Source organism: Macrobrachium nipponense, chromosome 2, assembly GCF_015104395.2.
Source record: "Macrobrachium nipponense isolate FS-2020 chromosome 2, ASM1510439v2, whole genome shotgun sequence".
NCBI classification, from domain to species: domain Eukaryota; kingdom Metazoa; phylum Arthropoda; class Malacostraca; order Decapoda; family Palaemonidae; genus Macrobrachium; species Macrobrachium nipponense.
The window spans coordinates 146,003,119-146,028,118 of record NC_087201.1 but is presented as its reverse complement, the minus strand read 5'-3'; positions in this window follow the sequence as shown (position 1 = coordinate 146,028,118).

Below are 25,000 nucleotides of genomic sequence, written 5' to 3'. Positions count from 1 at the left end.
AATATTGGGACGGGCTCGGAATGGCAAACTACTGACAATTCTGGAATCCTTGTTTATTAAAACAGCTTGTTCCTCAATTGAACACGCAGTCTTCCTCGACAACTCTTTACCTAACGTGAGCTGTTGCCGGTCATTTCTGGTTTGTTCCTTCTGACTTCTGTCCTCCCTTTCTCTCTTGATGGTTGGTTCTGCTAACTAGTTTATTTTTTTTTTATCTTGTCATTTATAATGTATTATGTCTTTTATTTGTAATTTAGCGCTTTTAATATTAATTTTATTGTTTTATGTCTTTACAGCTTGAAAATGAAACCTTTGTGTTTTGAAACGTTGTAATAAATGTATTTTAAGGACCACCTGAGATGTACTTCCTCCTACAAGTCTTCTATATATATATATATATATATATATATATATATATATCTATATTATATATTTATATATATATATATATATATATATATATATATATATATATATATATATATATATATATATATATATATATATATATATATATATATATATATATATATATATATATATATATATATATATATATATATATATATAAAATATATAAATAAAAATATATATATATATATATATATACTATATATATATATATATATATATATATATATATATATATAGCGTTTGCGCGTATGTAGTCCAAATATTTGCAAGGTACCACATGTATGAAAAGAGTCCCTCCCCCCTCCCCCACAGTGTAGCAACTTTTAATCCGGAAAGCATACGTTCCTGAGCATAAGGATACTTTTTCCTCCTCTTCTGTAATACTTAATTTAAATGCATGACTGCAATTCTTTTGTGTGAAAGCACAATGCAAAAACTGAAAGAAATCTGTTATTTTTAGATAAAAGCATTATTTTTTTAAACATCTCCCCGAATTATCAGTATTACAGTTTTTATTCTGGAAATAGGGAGTAAGGTATATGATATTTATATATTTATAGTTATATTATAGTATATATAATAGATATATATATCATATATATAATATTATATAATATTATATAATACTAGTAATATATAGATAATTTATTTTATAATATATATATGATAATAAGGTATGCATAAATAATCATTATTATATATATATATATAATATAATATATATATAATAATATTTATGTATATAACTATATATATATATATATATGCATTACTATGATATTAATATTATTATATATAATATATATATATATATAAGTATTATCTATACTTACTCAATAATAATATATATATATAATCTGGAATCGGGAATTATTAATTTATTGCGGGGGGGGGGGGGACTTAAAAAAATGGGGAAAAAAATTATTTTCTTTTTCAGGATCAAGTTATCTTTTAAAAATCTCTCATGATATTTTGATATTTATTCGAAATTCGATTCCAATTCATTTTTTTTTTTGCTTATTTTTTGTTGTTTTATTTCTTTGGTTGCTTATTGTAATGTTTTTTCTTTATTATTGTTACTCATTTCTTGTCTTTTATTGTATTTTCACTTAAGCAAAAGCAAAAAGAAAAATCATATAAAAACATTTTTAGCCTTTTCTGTTATGTATCACGCTTAAATTAATTGCTTTATTTTTGTTGGATTCTATACTATTCAGTTTCTATTTGCTTTCTTCATACTTTTAGCTCTCAAAATGAAAACTGCAGATTCTTTCCAAATAAAAAAGATGCAGAGCGAAATATCTATCTGAAAAATTAAAGTAATAACTTCTAGATATCTCTAATTGTATCCGGTGCTCGAAATATCGAATTCTTAGTGAAGATTTAATGTTATCTTTGCTATATTCACTCTTTACAAAACTTGATCAAGTGTGCTCTAATATTTCAAGTTGTCATTCATGATCTTAACTGTCATGCAGACTTACATGAAAAAAAAAAGAAAATTTTCGGGGGTGGGGGTTAGTTTTCATTTATATTCTTCGAAAAAGAAACTGACTTGGAAATTTAAAAAACGGACAACTTGATGTATTTTTGTCCGCATCTCTTAAATTTTTGTAATTTATGATTAAGCGATGTATTCCTGTAGAAATTCATATTCCTGTGAAAAACAAGATATATATATATATATATATATATATATATATATATATATATATATATATATATATATATATATATATATATATATACACACCTATTCTAAACGCACCCTGAGTGACTCCGTCTGAAGACCCAGGGAGCAAAGTCAAAGAAGGCCAATCAAAACTTCATGAGCTAACGTATCACAGTTAGGCATCTCACATGGGATGTTGACTGCAGATCTCGAAGTTTCTCAGCCGTATGGGAATCAGGTTATCATACGTTTTGTTGACAGAAGTGGCAGAAGCTATCTAACAAAATCTCCAAGAGTGTGATGTAAGACAGCTAAGCTATTCAAAGTTATATATTATTCATCACAATGGATAGCCTTTATGCTAGGGTTTCCTGCAGTGAGTTACGGGCATTTAACTGTTATTGGTTCAGATCAAAGAGGCGTCTTTACATAAAACTATATTTTATCGTTCTTTAATGAATTGAGTTAGTTTTAGTTAAGTATTGTTGCAAACAGTGGCCCATATATATCGTTTGCATGGTACTACAGTATGATTATAGGTAGTACTACACGCCATCTTCCAAATGTTTTTTTTCCGATAGTACAGTTCCGATCTACGATTTTCCATCGGGTGATTATTGATTTTTATTTCCTTTATTTGATCAGCCTTTGTCACACATGCATCTGTGGACGTAGCCTTCTTTGCTCTCAATTTGCTAGATCTTCATAAAGTAGACCCTCTATTTTCCTATTCAATTACTTCCTCATATCTTATGATCTTAGTTTTTTGTCCCTGTAGCTATGGGCCTTTTGAATACTCCTTTGAGTTTTCATCATTAGAATTCTGCTACCTGTCTGACAATTGCTGGCAGCACACAGCTGTACAGTGTCACCCGGGTTTGAAAGGTTGGTCACCATTCAGATTCTCGGTTTTTTCAGGCAGCCATTGCGAGATAATCATTTATTCTATTATTGATTTCGTGAGGATAATATGCAGAACACAATAATTAATATCGTCAAGATTTTCTTCTGTTTAATTCACTATGACAGCCACAGACTTTCTATTCTATTGAAAAGCAAAAATACATTTGTTAGTGAATTTCTAACCATAATGTGTAGAACACAATAATTACTATCGTCAAGATATTCTTCTGTTTTATACCGTATGACAACCACTTACTTACATTCTATTGAGAAACAAAAATACTTCAAAACCGTTTCTGAATTGGAAGATTCCCGTGTTCCATTATCGCCCAAGTTTGGAAAAGTCCAATTTTTTCGTATATCTACGAATCTCACTTTATGGGGCAGCTTCTGCTCCCACACAATGCCCAGAATTTCAGAAAGCTCTCTACTGGCTATTCTTGTAAATATTCTCCTTTCCAGTATTTTATCCACTGTATTTTGATCTTTAAATTATTACTCTCATAAATCGCATTAAGCTATTCATCTGAGACGCAAGTTGATTAGGAAGGCTATTGCGAGTTAAATCTATCCCCTGTAAGTGAATAGAGTTTTGCCTTTTCTCTTTTGTATTCTTATCTTTGTCTCTGTCCTGTTTTTACGCCAGACTTCCCTAAGTCTATAGCTCTTTAAGATGGGGTTCTATTGATGATTCAGCTCTCAAGTCCAACTCGTCTTTTTATTTGGCTTCAAACGTGGTTGACTGGCCGATAGATGCACTGAAAAAAAATTAATATTAACGTAAATATAACATCTTTATTGACATTATCCATCTTCTCTTTATTGATGTTATTCTTAGTGTCTTTTTTACGATATTCTTCACTTCAGTAACAATATTCTTCTTCACTTTATTAACAATATTGTTCTTCACTTCATTAACAATATATTTTCCTTCACTCCAGCAACAATATTCTTCATCACTTCATTAATATTTTTCTTCACTTCATTAACAATATTCTTCACTTCAGTAATAATATTATTCACTTTTTTAACAATATTCTTCTTCACTTGATTAACAATATTCCTCACTTCAGTAACAATATTTTTCTTCACTTCATTAACAATATTCTTCTTCGCTTCATTAACAATATTCTTCTTCACTTTATTAATAGTATATTATAATTCACTTCATTAAAAAAAAATTCTTTTTATCGACGACATTCTTCTTTGTTGATCAACTTTCTTCTGTTTTAGGGGATGAGGGTGGGGAGGAGGGGGGATTGTGGGACGGCTGTGGGGGATGTGTTGGGGGAAATGGCAGTGCTCACCGTTTTCTAATCATCAGCTTTAGTCCTGCACTCATTAATTTCACGGACAATATATTCATGTGTCTTTTTATTTGCATACGTTTGGTAATTACTTTCCGTAGGTGCCTAATCAGTTTTTTAATCAGTAAATGGAAGCAGTATTGTCAGAGAAACTTGACAAATTATATTATTATTATTATTATTTTATTAGTTATTATTAATTATTATTATTATTATTTATTATTATTATTATTTTATTATTATTTTTTAAGAAATTGAAAAAGAAGCCCACAAAATCACTTTGTAACTTATTTACTTCTAAGTATTTACATTTAACTTTCCTCCACACAATTAAATGTAAATACTTAGAAGTAAACCAGTTACAAAGTGATTTTGTGGGTTTCTTTTCAATCTTCAAAAGAAAACTGAAAGAAGTTTTTGTTTGGTTGATTATTATTATATTATTTTTTTTTTTTTTTTTTTTTTTTTTTTTTTTTTTTTTTCTCTCACAGTCCTCCAAGTCGACTGGGTGGTATTTATAGTGTGGGGTTCCGGGTTGCATCCTGCCTCCTTAGGAGTCCATCACTTTTCTTACTATGTGCGCCGCCTTTCAGGATCACACTCTTCTGCATGAGTCCTGGAACTACTTCAGCGTCTAGTTTTTCTACATTCCTTTTAAGGGATCTTGGGATCGTGCCTAGTGCTCCTATGATTATGGGTACGATTTCCACTGGCATATCCCATATCCTTCTTATTTCTATTTTCAGATCTTGATACTTATCCATTTTTTCCCTTTCTTTCTCTTCAACTCTGGTGTCCCATGGTATTGCGACATCAATGAGTGATACTTTCTTCTTGACTTTGTCAATCAACGTCACGGCTGGTCTATTTGCACGTATCACCCTATCTGTTCTGATACCATAGTCCCAGAGGATCTTTGCCTGATCGTTTTCTATCACTCCTTCAGGTTGGTGCTCGTACCACTTATTACTGCAAGGTAGCTGGTTTTTCTTGCACAGGCTCCAGTGGAGGGCTTTTGCCACTGAATCATGCCTCTTTTTGTACTGGTGATGGAAATTCGCTTGCTATGTGGTTTATGGTTTAATTTTTCGTATTGCACTTCCTACATATGGGAGAGATGTTATTTCTGTCTATCGTTCTTTGGACATATCTGGATGTTAGGGCCTGATCTTGTGCCGCTGTTATCATTCCTTCAGTTTCCTTCTTTAGCTCTCCATACTGTAGCCATTGCCACGTGCCATCGCTGGCTAGTTCTTTAGTCTGTCTCATGTATTGTCCGTGCATTGATTTGTTGTGCCATTCCTCTGTTCTGTTTGTCATTCTCCTGTCTCTGTATATTTGTGGGTCTTCGTCTACTTTTATTAGTCCTTCTATCCACATGCATCTCTTTATCCAATCGTCTTCACTGGTTTTCAGATATTTGCCCCAGTGCTCTGTTCTCGATGTTGACGCAGTCCTCTATACTTAGTAGTCCTCTCCCTCCTTCCTTTCGTGTTATGTATAGTCTGTCCATATTTGCTCTTGGGTGTAGTGCTTTCTGTATTGTCATATGTTACCTGGTTTTCTGATCTATGCTGCGGAGTTCTGCCTTCGTCCATTCCACTATTCCTGCGCTGTATCTGATTACTGGCACTGCTCATGTGTTTATGGCTTTTATCATATTTCCACCATTGAGTTTTAACTTGAGTATCGCCTTGAGTCTCTGCATATATTCTTTCCTGATCGTGTCCTTCATCACTTGGTGTTTTATATCCCCTCCTTTGCCTTATTCCCAGGCATTTGTATCCTGTCTCATCTATGTGTTTGATGTTTTTGCTCCCATCTGGTTAGTTTATCCTTCAGTTCTTGTTACTTTGCCCTTTTGTATGTTGACTAAGGCGCATTTTTCTATTCCAAACTCCATTATTATTATTATTTTTTTTTTTTTTTTTTTTTTTGCTCTATCACAGTCCTCCAATTCGACTGGGTAGTATTTATAGTGTGGGGTTCCGGGTTGTATCCTGCCTCCTTAGGAGTCCATCACTTTTCTTACTATGTGCGCCGTTTCTAGGATCACACTCTTCTGCATGAGTCCTGGAGCTACTTCAGCGTCTAGTTTTTCTAGATTCCTTTTAAGGGATCTTGGGATCGTGCCTAGTGCTCCTATGATTATGGGTACGATTTCCACTGGCATATCCCATATCCTTCGTATTTCTATTTTCAGATCTTGATACTTATCCATTTTTTCCCTCTCTTTCTCTTCAACTCTGGTTTCCATGGTATTGCGACATCAATGAGTGATACTTTCTTCTTGACTTTGTCAATCAACATCACGTCTGGTCTATTTGTACGTATCAACCTATCCGTTTTGATACCATAGTCCCAGAGGATCTTTGCCTGATCATTTTCTATCACTCCTTCAGGTTGGTGCTCGTACCACTTATTACTGCAAGGTAGCTGATGTTTCTTGCACAGGCTCCAGTGAAGGGCTTTTGCCACTGAATCATGCCTCTTTTGTACTGCTTCTGTGCAAGTGCCGGGCATTCGCTTGCTATGTGGTTTATGGTTTAATTTTTCGTATTGCACTTCCTACATATGGGAGAGATGTTATTTCCGTCTAACGTTCTTTGAACATATCTGGTTCTTAGGGCCTGATCTTGTGCAGCTGTTATCATTCCTTCAGTTTCCTTCTTTAGCTCTCCCCTCTGTAGCCATTGCCATGTGTCATTGCTGGCTAGTTCTTTAGTCTGTCTCATGTATTGTCCATGCATTGGTCTGTTGTGCCAGTCCTCTGTTCTGTCTGTCATTCTCCTGTCTCTGTATATTTGTGGGTCTTCGTCTACTTTTATTAGTCCTTCTTCCCATGCACTCTTTAGCAACTCGTCTTCGCTGGTTTTCAGATATTGCCCCAGTGCTCTGTTCTCGATGTTGACGCAGTCCTCTATACTTAGTAGTCCTCTCCCTCCTTCCTTTCGTGTTATGTATAGTCTGTCCATATTTGCTCTTGGGTGTAGTGCTTTCTGTATTGTCATATGTTACCTGGTTTTCTGATCTATGCTGCGGAGTTCTGCCTTCGTCCATTCCACTATTCCTGCGCTGTATCTGATTACTGGCACTGCCCATGTGTTTATGGCTTTTATCATATTTCCGCCATTGAGTTTTGACTTGAATATCGCCTTGAGTCTCTGCATATATTCTTTCCTGATCGTGTTCTTCATCTCTGAGTTTTATTATCCCCCTTCCATTATTCCCAGGTATGTGTATCCTGTCCTCATCTCTTGAATGTTTTATACCCCTCCTTCCATTATTCCAGGATGTGTATCCTGTCTCCATCTATGTTGTTTGATGTTGCTCCCATCTTGTAAGCTTTATCCCTTCAGTTCTCGTTACTTTGCCTTTTTGTATGTTGACTAAGGCGCATTTTTCTATTCCAAACTCCATCCTGATGTCCCCAGATACAATCCTTACGTCTGGATTAGGGTATCTCTTTTCTTGATGCTCTTACATACAGCTTGATGTCGTCCATGAACATCATTGTTGGTTGATTCTGTTGCCTCTTTTCTTGAGTTGGTACCTGGCATCCATCTTCTATAGTACTTTTGTCATGAGAATCATTGGCTTACTACGAAGAGTAGTGGGGACAGTGAGTCGCCCTGGAAGATCCCATCCTGCCTGATTTAACCTCTGCTAGTCTTATTCCAGAGCTTGTAAGTATTGTATTCCAGTTGCGCATTGTATTTTTGAGGAAGCTGATGGTGTTTTCCTCTGCCCCATATATTTTCAGTCATTTTTATTAGCCATGTGTGTGGTATCATGTCGAAGGCTTTCTTATAGTCTATTCCATGCCATGCTTATTGGTTGGTTTTCCCTCTCCTACTGTTCTTCATTTCCATTTTGTCTATCAGGAGCTGGTCTTTTGTGCCCCTACACTTCCTTCTGCATCCTTTCTGTTGGTGGGGGATGGGGGTTTGTCTCCTCTAGGTAATTGTATAGCCTCCTTTCACTGATGATACCTGTTAGTAACTTCCACATTATTTGTAGGCAGGTGATAGCCTGTAGTTACTGGCTATATTTCCCTCTACTCTTGTCTTTTTGTACTAAGGATGTTCTTTCTGTGGTCATCCATTTGGGTGCATGTGATTTGAGATACAATGCTGGAGTTGTTCTGCTATTCGTGGGTGTAGGGCCTTGAAGTTTTTGAGCCAGTATCCATGGACTTCATCGGGACCTGGGCTTCAGTTTGGCATTTTCTTTAGTTGGTGTCTGACTGTGTCTGTCGTGATCTCTGTGAATCTTTGTTTTATTCTCCCTGTTTCTTCTTCCTTGACTTCCTGGAGCCATGTTGCATGTTTGTTGTGTGATACCGGATTGCTCCATATTATGTTTTCCCAGAGTCTCTTACTTGGTTCGGCTTCAGGAATTTCGGGGTGGTTGTCTTCCCTCTTAGTTTGGCTGTATAGTCTTTTCTGGTTGGTTCCAAATAGTTTGTTCTGTTGGTATCCCTTATTCCTGTTCATGTACCGTTGGATCTTATGTGCTTCGGCCTTAAGCCTCTGTTTTTACATCTTCTATTGTTTGGTTTAGGTTTAGTCCCCTCCCTCTTGTACTTTGTATTTCTCGTTGAGTTCCTCCCTTGTTTTCTTGCTTCTTAGCCTTTTTTCTGCCATCTCTTTCAGTTTTACTCAAGTCAGATCTCATCACCATGATTTGCTTTTCCAGCGCCTTTTCCGAGAAGGTTGCTGTTTTGGTTTCTGTTGGGTTGGTTGTGCTGGTGGTGTTGGTGTTCGAATCCCCATCAGTTCTGCTACTAATCTTGCTCCTGCATATGCCAAGTTATTTGTTTCTGTGATACTGGTGGTGTGTAATATGCCCATTATTTCGTTGACCTCACTTGTTTTCTCCCTTAATTTCTTGGTTGTTGTATGCTTTCATGGAGGGGATCTTTGTTCTCTGTATCTGGCTCCATCCATTGTCTAATCATTTCTACCATTCCGTCCTCTCTGTTACTTCGTCGGTGTTTCTTCGTGTGTCGTTGTTTGATACCTCATCATCCCTGTCGTCTTCTGGGGCATCGTCTCTCAGTTGGTCTTCGTGTAACTCGTTGTCGTGTGACATTTCCCTTTCCAGTTCTTCTCTTTCTGTTGGGGAGAGCCAGTTCTTTTTCTTTATGTTCCTTACTTGGTCTGCCAGCCTCTGCTCTGTTTAGGGGGTGTTATTTCTCTCATTCCAGATGTTGACCAACCTTCTTCTATATCCTCTCTCCGTCGGCCTTGCTTCTGATGTAGCATCTCCATATTTCCTTATTTTCTTCTCTTGTCCACTTCTTCTCTGGTTTGCTTCTGTAGCTCCAATCTCAGGCTGTTGGTTACTGTTATTATTATTATTATTATTATATTATTGATTATTATTATTATTATTATTATTATTATTATTATTATTATTATTATCTGTTTCATTGAAAATTATATGAGGAACTGAAGTTTTAATTTGTACTAAAGAGTCTCTATTTTCTAATGATTTTTTTTATTAGAATAATATAGATACTTTACTATGAATTAAACTTTGGCAGGTGTAGGCGTAATTTGTTATTTATTTATTTATTTATTTATTTATTTTTATTATTATTATTTATTTATTATTATTTATTATTATTATTCATTATTATTATTATTATTATTATTATTATTATTATTATAAAAGGAAAATTGCGCAGGAAATATGGAGGAAAGGGGTGAATTCTGCTGTATATCTGAAAGGTAGTAGCCAGATTTAGTCTTTTGATATCCTATATAACAGCCCCCAGCCCCCTCCTTTTTTTCTTTTTAATGACATTCAACAAACACGCATCAGTAAAGCAAGGGAACTGCAACCTTCCTAGCGAAAGCCTTGCACATGATGTTGCTTAAGTAAACCTAACTTGAATATACAATAAATTTTAATATGACCCTCACTCTTTATTCCTGTATTACTTGAATGACCGAATCCTCTACCAGAATACTTAACAATAGCAAGAGCTCCCTATTCCAAAAAATACTTTCTCTCAACAAAATATCTAGATGAATATTTGAAAAGTCAGTGTAAAGATGAAAGCTTTGACATGAAAGACATTCTTTAAGATGATATTTCTAAGAAGACTCCAGACTCCGGGTTTTAACTCTTCCCAGGTTTTGTTTGCTACTTGAACCAGACACAGGATATTGCAGTCTCGGGCCGTGATTGCCAGAAAATGATATCAAAGGGGGAGAGAGAGAGAGAGAGAGAGAGAGAGAGAGAGAGAGAGAGAGAGAGAGAGAGAGAGTTGGTTATACCGACAACGTAAATAATTATGCTGTTCAGGACATCCTTCATCAGTAACGTAATTACGAAATGACCAATCATAATTCCGTTTTGCTTTATAATGTCAACAGGGCCTTTTATATCCGAAGAGAGAAAGGGGAACATTCGCTTACGTATCAGTTCAGAACGAGTCATGCATTACACGATATCGGAAGCTTTCTCTTTGTAATAATTTTATGTGTAGCATTCATTATTTTTCAGATTTTCAGTAACATATGGAAACCCCTTTGCTAAAAACAAAAATTAACTGTAGCAAAATTGAAGCCAATAAACTATGTTCCAGTGATTCATTCCCACATTTTGCATAGAAATCTTATATCCGAGTCATTAAAAACACTACATTTCCATCTTATTTTGGCTGTACATGAATTGTAAATTTTTTGTTTTGTTTCATAATAATAACATGTTCTCATGACAATTATACATGCATATATATATATATATATATATATATATATATATATATAGATAATAATATATATATATATATATATATATATATATATATATATATATATATATATATATATATATATATACATATATAGTATATATATATATATATATATATATATATATATATATATATATATATATATATATATATATATATATATATATATATATATATATATATATATATATATATATATATATATATAGTATCATAGCATCTTGAAAGTTTGAGTGCTTTGGATCCGAGTTCTACCCGAGAGAAATTTTGGGGGGGGGGGGGTTGGGGGGGGGGGGGGGGGGGGGGGGGGGTGTGGGGGGGGGGGGGGGGGGGGGGTGGGGGGGGGGGGGGGGGGGGGGGGGGGGGGGGGCAGTTAGGATAATACTAATGTGCATCTTTTCTTAAACTACAATGCGGCTGAAGAAGATGAGAACTGCATTGCGCCCGTTGAAACAAACAGTTGTATTCAGGATCATTTCAATATAACAGACAAAGCTCGACAAATGTTGCAGTGTTGACATATTTCACTTTCCTCTTCTTACAATCTGGTCGATAATCCCTCTGACTATGGCTATTTCGTCCTCCTTAATATAATTTACGTTCCGCTTCACCTATGGCGTTTCAAATTCTCCGCAATAACGTTTCTCTGTGAACTTTTATGTTCGGCACATACCTCTAGGCCATTGATTATGCAGTTGCTTGCAGAGGTGTTTGGTGCTTTTTGATTCGAAGGCGTCCCTGATCATAGCTTGAGGCTCAGGTTATTATCTCCTCGCTGATGAAAGATTCCCCCACTCCTCAATTTAACAGGGTATCAAATCATCTAAGGCTTTCACAACCAGAACGGATCCTATCTCTTTTGGTTTTAATAAATAACCTTTCCTTTTTTTAGATTTCAGTTATTAAAGCACGTTAAGTTAAAATTCACTTAACAAGGTAATAATTTACAGATCAATTCCCTATATATATATATATATATATATATATATATATATATATATATATATATATATATAGATATATATATATATATATATATATATATATATATATATATGTATGTATAATTATCATTCTCTCTCAAAAATTATTGAAATAATAATCGTTACCGATTCTATTCTGCTTGAAACCTCTGCATTGACGAGATGTCTGATGAATCATTCTATATATATATATATATATAGATATATATATATATATATATATATATATATATTATATATATATATATATATTATATATATATATAACTATATATATATATATATATATATATATATATATATATATATTATTCTTAATGTCCTGTTTTTTCTGGGCTATTTAGAAAGGAAGTATCTGGTCTGTTCAAGGGTGCTATTCTATTTCAGAAAGTCACTGTAGCCATAAATGTGCCTGGAAAAAATTAGTAATTATTTTCAGCATTTGTAAATATGCTTGTCTTGTTAGTGCTTACCTGTATCATATATATATATATATATATATATATATATATATATATATATATATATATATATATATATATATATATATATATCAGACTAGTGAAATTCCTCGAATATTTTATGACGGAGAGAAACGCAATTATGTTATACATATAAGTACATAAGACCGTACATATACATAAATAAATATGATTATATGAATCAATATATATATATATATATATATATATATATATATATATATATATATATATATATATATATATATATATATATATATATATATATATATATATATATATATATAATCATATATATTTATTTATGTGTATGCTGTTTTGTATTTATATTCACTGATACTGGAAATCTTGTTGAGTAACCTGTCATGAAATTGTAATTTAATAATTCGCAATCCGGGTTCCTTGTTGTCTTGCAGCGTGTCAGAGAATTTAAAAGACGCTGATAAGTTTTAGTGTTGCAAAGCAGTTTTCGTCTTTCTTTGAAATGGGTACGTACGAAGTAAGACTTACTTATTGGGACCAATATTCAGACTTTTCGTTCAGCTAAAAGAAAGAAAACAAGCAAATGAGGATGATCTTCACGTAAAACTAAATCCAATTTTATTATCTACTCTAATCAAAAGAGTAATAGAATTAGACTTCAACATCAACAAAGCAAGAAACCGAATCCCAAAATTTCATAGATGGCGCACCAAGTCGTTCTCATTTTTCCTTTGCTATTTTCAAGAAAATTTAAGCTTATTTATGGGCTTTCCGATATCTGCATTACTGTGGATTGCTTTTCAGATACTAAGTTTGGAATACGATGGCCAAGGCACCAATAGTTCATTTTCTATCTGGAGGTATGAGAATGGCGTCGATTTCCACATTGGTAATCGAAAAGGAAGTTTCACCCAGATGAGGTTTGGGAAAGTGTCAGTTCTTTTTCTTCGGCGTTATATGTCACCTTTATTATCAGAGGTAGATCCAGACATCTAGATGTCTAATCATCCATACGTATTGTGTAAGTATATATTGATTATCTAAGGACATATCATCTTAAATGTGCTGTATTTTATCGGAACAACTTTCTTATTCCCTTTTCTGATACTGCTGCAGAGTAAATCAGTCCTGTGTTTTCTTAATAAGGCGTATAAAAAGAAACCTCAGATTCTTAATGTAGTTCTAACTGACTATTAATTTCATTTATTCTGGTGTTGATGGCTTACGCGTCTGACCTGTGTAAAAGAAATTATAAAATAAATCCATACATGGGATTCCATAGTCTCGTTTTTTATCACGCTGTTAAGGACAATCATAAAAGTATTTTTTTTCCAGTACTTTCATACGAAAAGATGACGGTTGCACTGAATATTTACGACAGTGATTTGTTAAAGGCAGAATTTGATTACATCCCGTTCTCTAAAAAAGCGCCGAGCTTTTAAACCCTAAAATCAATCGCTTGAAAGCTGTCGATGTGTCGCCCCAGGGTCACGTGACTGGAGGAATTCGTTTTGTGCTTTTCTCTTTCTTTTGCTTGGACGTTTAAAAACCCCCCCCCCCCCTTTTTTTTTTTTTTTCTTTTTTTTTTTTTTTTTTACTTATTATTGTCTTGTCTGAGTGCATTATTTGAATATTCATGCCATGGCTATGTACATTAACGTATCGCTAAACTCTATACATAATCCTCGAATAAAAAAAAATCTAAATTATCTCTCCACATTTGTGCATTAGAACGTATGGTTTCACGTTTTGTTTCATAGCTTTCGTACAAAGTACCTGAATAAATTGCTAAATAAATTTAAGTACTTATTTTAGAAAATACCTAAATAAATTCAGCGTATAAATTCCTAAAAGATATAGACAGTGCATACCAAAAATAGCCTGATCTTAGTGTCTACTTTAAAATACACTAGTGAGCAAGAGCACCATGGAAAAAGACCTTTGAGTAGATTACAGGCTCCTTTGTACACGATATCTGCACTTAACTGGAAAAGCACCGACTGCAAATGAATGCAAATGGTCTCGTCCGACACAGGATGGCTTTCTCGAATAAATTACAAAGTGTACGGTCCACACACACACACACACATACACACACAGAAGAACACACGTCCCCACTTGCAATCTTACAAACTTATTTCTTCAATTACCTTTGGTTAGCGAGTTCAGTAAAAATTACTGCAGTGAATATCAACCACCCCTAGATACAAGAAATATAAAAGGAAGCATCTAGTTTGTTCAAAGACGCCAATTCACTGGAGCCTGAAAAAAAATTAAATTATTTTTCGCCTGTATTTTGTTAACAAATAATATGCATGCGCAAACATGTGTATCATTGCTCTTTGCCTACGAGACGTTTGTTTCGCGGCCTCTGATTGGCTGGTACCTACCGGGAGGTAGGCGGTCGCTCAGTGTCTCATTTTCGTCTACAGCTTAGAAAACTTGCATATTTTTTATTTATCCATTTATCTAACGTTTTGCACACGATACGAAAGTTTCGTTCCTACCAAACGATTAAGGATTAATTGTACAACTAAATCATGATTACCTGAAATCAATAAAGTAAACCCAAAGGAATTACGAGTAAAAGTGAAGAGAGGAGCATTTAATTCTTTAAACCTGTTTTTACTTATCATGGGATTTTGCATCATTCATGCGATCAAGATGATATAAAGCTTGGGTTTTCATACAATAAATTCATTCTGAATGTGCCGATTGCTTTCAGATTTTAGATATGTGGGATATGAGAAGAGAAAATTAGAAATAGGTCTTATTATCCGGCTTCTGAGAAGAATTTCAGTACAACTACTGACACTCGTTTACCTGGCACAGATCTGATGAAGGTTTTGCTTTCGTCGCTCACCACTCTTTTTCTCTCTTTCTCTTCCTCACTTTTCAGTCTCATGCGTCGAACGATATAATGTTTGTTATCTAAATTAAATCAACAATTTAAACCTCTTGAGAAAAATATTAAGAAATTACGATTATTTTTCAACTATGGATAAATTTTACATAAAAATTCTTTATATGAGGAAAACAATCAAATAAGCATAATTATTGATCGTAGCGCCATCAATCTACAGTCTATTGCAGCTCTGATAACAATTTCATTTTTGCGGTGTTAAACTCTGAAGGAGCGCAGGCACTCAAATGTTCTGTTACAACAGAATTTCATGTAATAAAAGGAGCCCTTAAAAACGCCAAAATATAGAGAGTAAGTACTATATTTCAGAGACCGAAGAGAGAGACAGCAGTTTCTGAAATATATTATTATTTACTTTTTATAATTTGGTGTTTTAATGGGCTCCTTCTATTACACACACACACACACACGCACACACACACACACACACATATCTATATATATATATATATATATATATATATATATATATATATATATATATATATATATATATATATATATATATATATATAATAAAAGAGCCCATAAGAACTCCCAAATTCTTTTCTCTCTATATTGTGGTATTTGTAGGGCTCCTTTTATTAGATGGAAATTCTGTTGTAACAGAAAATTTTTACAGTCGTGTATATATATATATATATATATATATATATATATATATATATATATATATATACATATATATATATATATATATATATATATATATATATATATATATATATATATATACATATATATATATATATATATATATATATATATATATATATATGCATATATATATATATATATATATATATATATATATATATATATATATATATATATATATATATATATATATATATATATTGTAACGGCTCGTTTTTACCGTTACCAAAATACTATTCAATTTTCTCTTTAAGTATCCATATACCACTGATACGAAGTCCACAATAAGGTGGAATCATACCACAAACTCAATTTTCAAAGTGCAAGGATGAATTCAAGGGAGGGAGTAAAACAAACACAATGAAAAACCAGAAATTTAATACATAAAGAACCAGACAGAAATACACCGAAACCTCTTTAAGAACAGGAAATAAATGAATTACTATCACACTTAATAACAATTCAACACACGATATCAAAATTAAGATAGCATAACCACACACTCAAACCAAAAATAAGGGGGTCCCAGAAAGGAGGAGGAAATCAAAACAGAAGAATATCCTGACGATTTACAGGCTAATACCAAGCTTGTCACCAAAATCTTCATGTTCAAAAGGCTTATTATTCTTTTTAAAGAATACAGAATCCTCCACGTCTGGAGGAGTGGTACCACAGGTGGTTAATAACTAGGGGGCCCAGTCAAGCAGTCTCCACAGAATCGCAGCCGTGATCAATGCAAAAAGGTATTACACAAACCTTACCATGGGGACAGAGAGATCCCCCTGGCTTTATAACTGAACCAGAGGTGGTGGCGGTGATTTCCGAGGACGTCCAGATATGTTATCTGGAGAGATCTCCCAATCTGAAGATAACAGATATTCAGTGATCCTCGGGTCTCCTGCAGATACGGGAATATCACCAAAAAGAGGCTGCAAGCACCACGAAGCAAGAGACGGCAGTACTCTTAGTGCACGAAGCAAGGTCAAAATCATCCAAAAGTGACAAGGTCCAGAGAACGACTGCCTGTTCTCCTCCCTTAAGCCAAGAAGTTACCCCCCCCCCCACCCCCCCCCCCCTTATCCAAGGGGGACGGGAGGGACCACTCACACAACCTCCTTAAAGATAAACACAAATGTTAATAACAAGCAAACAGTTGTTAAACAAAACGACAGTGAAACTTAAAAAACTAGGTTTAACAAATATAAAAAAAAATTAATTTAATAATAATATTTAATGAAAAAGGATCACATACTGACACCTCCATACCAAGAGAAAAAAAAAATAACAAATTTTTTTTTATATATATATATACTCCAAAAATTTACCTTCTGCATAATTCACACAATCAATCAAGTAAATATTAATACTAAATCAGACATTAACAAAACCTGAAAATAAAAGTAAAGCTAAAACATATATAACAACATGCAGAAATGAGACTCAAAAGGGAAGGGGGGGAGGCTTACAAAAAAGAAAGGTGCGAGATGATACAAAAATTCAAAGTACTCAGTACCAACACTTGACCAAAGTTCGAAAGTTTTTACATTAAAATCTTTCTCAGATCCCCACCATTGCACATGGCAATCAAATGAGCTTCACATTGCTCATATACCCACAAATCCGGGATTCTGAGGTTGCAGACTGCCCACACTTATTCACATTCTGCACTGTCTTATAAACCAGTGACTCTTTGCACTCCCCACTGTCACTACGAGTGTCCCAAATCAACCATTGTTTTTATAACACTCAGTGTATCTGTCCACTTAACACAAGTAACCGTCCACTTCAAAGTGGAAATACAGTACATACACATATAACTCGATACAGAGAAAACCAACATGGGTCTCCCCTGCGCAACTCTAAACACACAAAATTCGTGAAGCGTAAGCAAGCCTGAAAAAAATAAACGAATCACCGAATTAGCGAGTCTAAATCCACCCATGTGATACTTAAATTACAAGAGTCGCCACCTTTCTTCGTATCGCACCCAAGGGAGAGGTCCTACCTACCGTGGCATCAAAGTATACAATCAATACGATACCTTTTGTCCTAAAAACCTTAGTACTGGTTTTAGTAACGAAGCCTATCACACCAACCTTCAAAAACCTAATTTAATAATAAACCTTACGTACGTAATAGATATTATTCCCTTTCCTTTTACCTTTACTTAATACTAAAACCTTCACGTCTTATAATATAAACCATAGAATGATTCCTGTAACAAAATATTAAATTCATTCCAACACAAACCTAACTACTCACATCAACAGCACACACACATCAATTGGAACGATACAGATACTACCTTTATAATTGTAAAGCCCTCAGCAAGGTTTACTTATTCTATGCTGCGTGAAAGAACATCAGCCACAACGTTATCCTTTCCTGGAATGTGAGTAAATTCCAGATTCCATTCTTGAAGCATGAGGCTCCATCGCATTAGCCTCTGATTCTTATTTTTATATCTGCTGACAAAAGTTAGAGGGTTATGATCAGTCATAATTTTTATAGGCGTACCTGTGGACGATAGATAAACAGAAAAATGATTAATTGCTAGGATCAGTGCGAGTGTCTCCTTCTCAACGGTTTGAATATTTCCGCTGGGCAGACGTTAACTTTTTAGAGAAGAAGGCACTGGATGAGACACGCCTTGTCGTCAGCCTGTAAAAGGACTGCACCAACACCCAGATCACTGGCATCCGTAGCAATGAGCAAAAGGAACATTGAAATCCGGAGCTCTCAAAATAGGAAACTAACAAGCACCTGTTTCAACTTCTCAAAGCATTTTGAGTGTCCGAGGACCAAACAAACTTCACTTCCTTCTTCAAGAGACGGGTTAGAGGTTCAGCAATGTCCGAAAAGTTCTTGACAAAACGCCTATAATAACCTACTAAACCAAGACAAACTTACGGACATCCCTACGACATTTAGGAAACACCTATTTTCTTTATAGATTCAAATAAGGGCAATTGGCCTGCTTGGGAATTACCTTGCCCACACCACCAACCTCGTGGCCTAAATACACGACTTTCGCTTTAGCGAACTCACTCTTTTTCAAATTCACTACCAAACCTGCTTTTTTCAACACTTCAAACAACGCCTCGATTCTCTTCAGATGAGTCTCCCAATCATCACTATAGATAACAATATCGTCTATGTATACTACACAACCTTCTAAACCGTTACACCAAACTATTCATTAATCTTTGGAAAGTGCTGCCGCATTCTTCATCCCAAACGGCATCACTTTGCACTGAAACAACCTTGCGGGGTTACAAACGCCGATAAGGCTCTAGCACGTTTGGAAAGAGGAACCTGCCAGTAACCTTTTAATAAATCAAATTTGCTAATATGTTTTGACTTTCCCAAGCGGTCAATACAGTCCTCTATACGAGGCAAAGGATAACAGTCTGCCTGGTCACCTCGTTCAACTTTCTGTAATCAAAAACATAACCTAAAGTTCTCCGTCAGATTTCTTAACCAAAACTACCGGAGATGACCAAGGACTCTTACTCGGCTCAATAAGGTCATGTTTTTCAGCATGTAATCAACTTCCTTTGCTACTACACCGCTTTTGAAGGGATTTAACCTATAAGGGGCTTGTTTCACAGGAATAGCATTACCCACGTCCACATCATGTTCTAAAACGGACGTTCGGCCTGGCACATCAGAAAATAAACATTTATAATTATTCACCAACCTCTTCAAGGATCTCTGCTTATCATTACTTAAGTGTGAAACCATACCACCGAAGTTTGCTAATGACCCTTTGTTATCAGAGCGCCAGTTACCTTCATCAACACTATTATTTTCATTATCTTCAACCTCTGAAAAAGAAACAAAGTTATCACTATTATTAACAGGTTTTCCAATAGTCCCTATAGTGGCCATGGGCACCACCTTATCCCGTTCCTTATATGGTTTCAACATATTTATGTGGCAATGTTGAAACGGTTTTCTCCTCTCTGGAGTTTCTACTAAATAATTTATAGGACTAATTTTCTTCAAAATTTTCCAGGGGCCAGAGAAAGACGCCTTCAGAGGGTTACCAGGAATGGGTAGAAGTACCAAAACACCATTATCGCCTACAAGCGAAATCACGTTCCTTACAGATTACGATCAAAGAAGAATTTCATCCTTTTTTGACTTTTCAACATATTTTCCTCAGTCAACTTCCATGCCTTGGTCAATTTGTCCCCAAGATCGATACATAATCCAACAAATTTATGTGAGGGACGTCTCCCTCCCATGATTCCTTAACGACGTCAAGAGGACCACGTACACAATGACCAAAAATCAAATTAAAGGGTGAAAAACCTAATGATTGACTAGGTGTTGAACGAAAAGCAAATAACAAATATGGCAACTCCTTGTCCCACGCCGAACCATGACTTAGACAATACTTTTTCAACATCGATTTCAACGTCTGATGAAACCTTTCCAAGGCTCCCTGACTCTCCGGATGATATGGAGAAGAGGTCACGTGCTTAATATTTAATTCAGCCATTTTATCCTTGAAATAATTACTAATAAATTGGATCCACAATCTGACTGAATTATTTTGGGCATGCCAAACCTGGTAAAGAATTCTATTAATGAATCTACAATTTTCACACTCTTAATACTACGTAACGGTATGGGCCTCTGGATAACGAGACATCCTATCAAAAATAGTAAAATATATTCGTTACCGCTACGAGTACGAGGCAAGGGTCCCACTACGTCTATGATGATTTCTTTGAAGGGTTCCGAGACAACTGGGAGGGAGGGAAACAACGGTGCTTTCGGAATGGGTTGATTGGGCTTGCCAACCCGTTGACAGACGTCACAACTGTTCACGTATTTCTTGACGTCGGCCTTCAACTTGGGCCAAAAAATATCCAGCAAGCAATTTTCCCGACGTCTTGTGAATACCAAAATGCCCTGCCAAGTCATTCTCATGGCCTAACGACATTAAACCTCTCCTGTAATCAAAAGGAACCATTATTTGCTTGACTACTTCAGAGTTTTCATTAATAGCCTCCAAAGGTCTACTTACCCTGTACAAAATATTATTAATAATTTTAAATTTAGGACTCGTTAAGTCAGAGAGCTCACCTGGCTCAACTGGGAGATTTGAAAATTCCTTCTTTTGAGCTTTAATTAGCTCCTCCGTAGTCCAGTTCAATTTATTTTTACTATTACCAATATTGCCTAAAACTATACTACCACTACGGTCGAAACTACTTAATCTACGTCTACGGTTTGACTCTGCAGCGTCAACAAGTGCAGACCGAGAGCGAGTGACTACAGATATTTCGCTCTCGAGATTAATTAATATTGGACAGATTTATTTTTAAGGGCCACATCATTTCCAAGGACTACATCAATATTCTTCACGGGAAACTTATCCACTACGGCCAAATTAACCGTTCCCGTAAAAGAAGGACAATCCAAAATAAACCTCTCAATTGGATAAGAATGAACCGTATCCGGAAAACCTGACAGTAACACAAATTCTGTATGCTCACAAACAAAATCCCGCGGCAAAGCCTCTCTAAGATTAACGACTGTGCCGCTCCCGTATCGCGTAAAATTCTTACCCGTTTCCTACAGGACCCATCAACCACAGCGACACTGCCAAGAGACACAAAACGAGAAAAAGGCTTCATTTCCACGTCCGAGAGTTCATTGATCAGAGGTCTTTGGCGAATTATAGTCTCTGTCTCTCTTTTTCTCAACCCCCATTACAGGACGAGCATTATTTTGCAGGGATCTCCGGAAGGCATAACACATGCTTTTAACGTGCCCCCTCTTGTTGCAGAAGAAGCACGTTTAATGACTTTGCCTTCTCAGGGTCATAATTATTTGACTTGTTAAACCTGTTGGATGAAAAAGACTTATTTATTATTACTAAGTTTTGTTACCCCTATTATTACGCCTATTATAATTATTAACAGTATTGGGACCTATTATTAGTTATTATTCCATCCACTTCTAAACCAACCAGGCTTCATATTGGAAAAGACACCACCTAACTCATTTTTATGAGACAAGTAGTACTCGTCACTGGCAATAGCTACCTCTTGCAAAGTGTCGAGTTTCAATTCCTCCAAATGAACCTTTAACTTGTCCGGCACACCATTTTCACCTTTTAAATTCCTCTACCAACACTAATTCCTTCATTTTACAAAATCGTCCACTTCTTTGGACTTAAACCAATCCTCGGCAGACTGCTTTTTCCCTCGCGCCAAACTCTACGAAGGTTTGATCATTCCCCTTTTTGCAGATTTCTAAAGCGTTGACGATACGCTTCGGGGACCAACTCATACGCTTTCAAAACGATAGATTTGACACTGTCATAATCTGAAGACAAATCCTCATTAAGGGTAACATACCTTTCTGCGCCCTACCAATTAATTTACTCTGTATCAGAGTAGTCCAGAACTCTTGTGGCCAACCTAATGTACCTGCAATTCTTTCGAATGAAACAAAAAATTCTGCCACATTACACTCCTGGAAATTCGGAACAAATTTAAGTGCCTGCGCCAAATTGATTGTAGGTGTTACAGACCTATCTGGGTTAGGGGAAGGGGCTGAAGGACCTACATCACGCCTCTCCCTTTCGAACTGCCTCTCCTCTCCTTTCATCAGCCTTGAATTTTTCCAAATTAAACTCTAAAGTCTTTAATTCAATTTGCTTACTTAAATAATTCAACAGACACTTCTTCCTTAATCTGTTTAACCTGTTCACCAACCTGATCCCTTTCCAGACTTCACATATTCCATAAACTTGCAGCAATAGTAGACCCTTTCTGATTGTCACCGGATACTCAATTTCAAAATAATTCGCTACTCTTCTAATCCCTGGCTTATTCAATTCAGCCAACCTTTCGTGCCACCCCTCTCCACTCAGGAGCTCATTCACGTCCAGTGTAGCCATTATGACAGTTGCAATAGTTAAATCTTACAATAACAACAGCTAATACCAAACCAAAAATTGAGGTGTAAATATGTATCCTTGCAAAAAAAATTCTAACTCTCCCCCAAGAATCAAACTTGCACTTACAAATGGATACGCAGGATCGTATTATCCTGTCTACAACGGTCGCCAATTTGTAACGGCTCGTTTTACCGTTACCAAAATACTATTCAATTTTCTCTTTAAGTATCCATATACCACTGATACGAAGTCCACAATAAGGTGGAATCATACCACAAACTCAATTTTCAAAGTGCAAGGATGAATTCAAGGGAGGAGTAAACAAACACAATGAAAAACCAGAAATTTAATACATAAAGAACCAGACAGAAAATACACCTGAACCTCTTTAAGAACAGGAAATAAAAGAATTACTATCACACTTAATAACAATTCAACACACGTATACAAAAATTAAGCATAGCATAACCAACACACTCAAACCAAAATAAGGGGGCCCAGAAAGGAGGAGGAAATCAAAAAGAAAGAATATCCTGACGATTACAGGCTAATACCAAGCTTGTCACCAAAAATCTTCATGTTCAAAAGGCTTATTATTCTTTTTAAAGAATACAGAATCCTCCACGTCTGGAGGAGTGGTACCACAGGTGGTTTATTAATAACTAGGGGGCCCAGTCAAGCAGTCTCCACAGAATCGCAGCCGTGATCAATGCAAAAAGGTATTACACAACCTTACCATGGGACAGAGAGATCCCCCTGGCTTTATAACTGAACCAGAGGTGGTGCGGTGATTTCCGAGGACGTCCAGATATGTTATCTGGAGAGATCTCCCAATCTGAAGATAACAGATATTCAGTGATCCTCGGGTCCTGCAGATACGGGTAAATCACCAAAAGAGGCTGCAAGCACCACGAAGCAAGAGACGGCAGTACTCTTAGTGCACGAAGCAAGGTCAAAAATCATCCAAAAGTGACAAGGTCCAGAGAACGACTGCCTGTTCTCCTCCCTTAAGCCAAGAAGTTACCCCCCCCCCCCTTATCCACAGGGGAGGGACCACTCACACAACCTCCTTAAAGATAAACACAAATGTTAATAACAAGCAAACAGTTGTTAAACAAAACGACAAGTGAAACTTAAAAACTAGTTTAAACAAATATAAAAAAAAAAAATTAAAAAAAAAATTAATAATAATATTTTAATGAAAAAGTATCACATACTGACAATATATACATATATATATTATATATATATATATATATATATATATATATATATATATATATATATATATATATCAATTCAAGCTACAAATGTCCTTTAATATCTAAATTCATTTACCTCCAAATGATCATATTTTTCATATATGTAACCGAAGGGGAATTTTTTTAAGGTTGATAACAATTTTTCGTCCCCCCATGGGCCCCCCCCATGGGATTCGGGGGGGGGGGGACACCGTCCAGGTGGACGGGGACGAAATCAGGACAGTCAGTGAACGCTATCCAATCGGCCAACAGAAGACGCTATAAGTTCATATCGATTCTGACCTTACAAATCACCCTCGATCTCGATGCTTTCGTAATTAGAATCGATATGAAACCCCCGTCTACCATGTTGGCCAATTGCGAGCGTTTGGACAGAACGTAGCCTTTTGTATGAATAATTATACACAATCGAAACCAGTGATCCATTTATATATCAATTCAAGCTACAAATGTCCTTTAATATCTAAATTCACTTTACCTCCCAAATGGATATATTTTCATAACATGTAACGAAGGGGAATTTTTAAGTTGATAACAATTTCGTCCCCCCATGGGATCGAACCACCGTCCAGGTGGACGGGGACGAAATCAGGACAGTCCGAGGGACCGCTATACCAATCCGGCCAAACAGAAGCACGCCCTTATAAGTTCAATAATTCGGATTCTGGACCCTTACATAAAATCCACCCTCGATCCTTGGATTGCTTTCGTAATTAAGAATTCG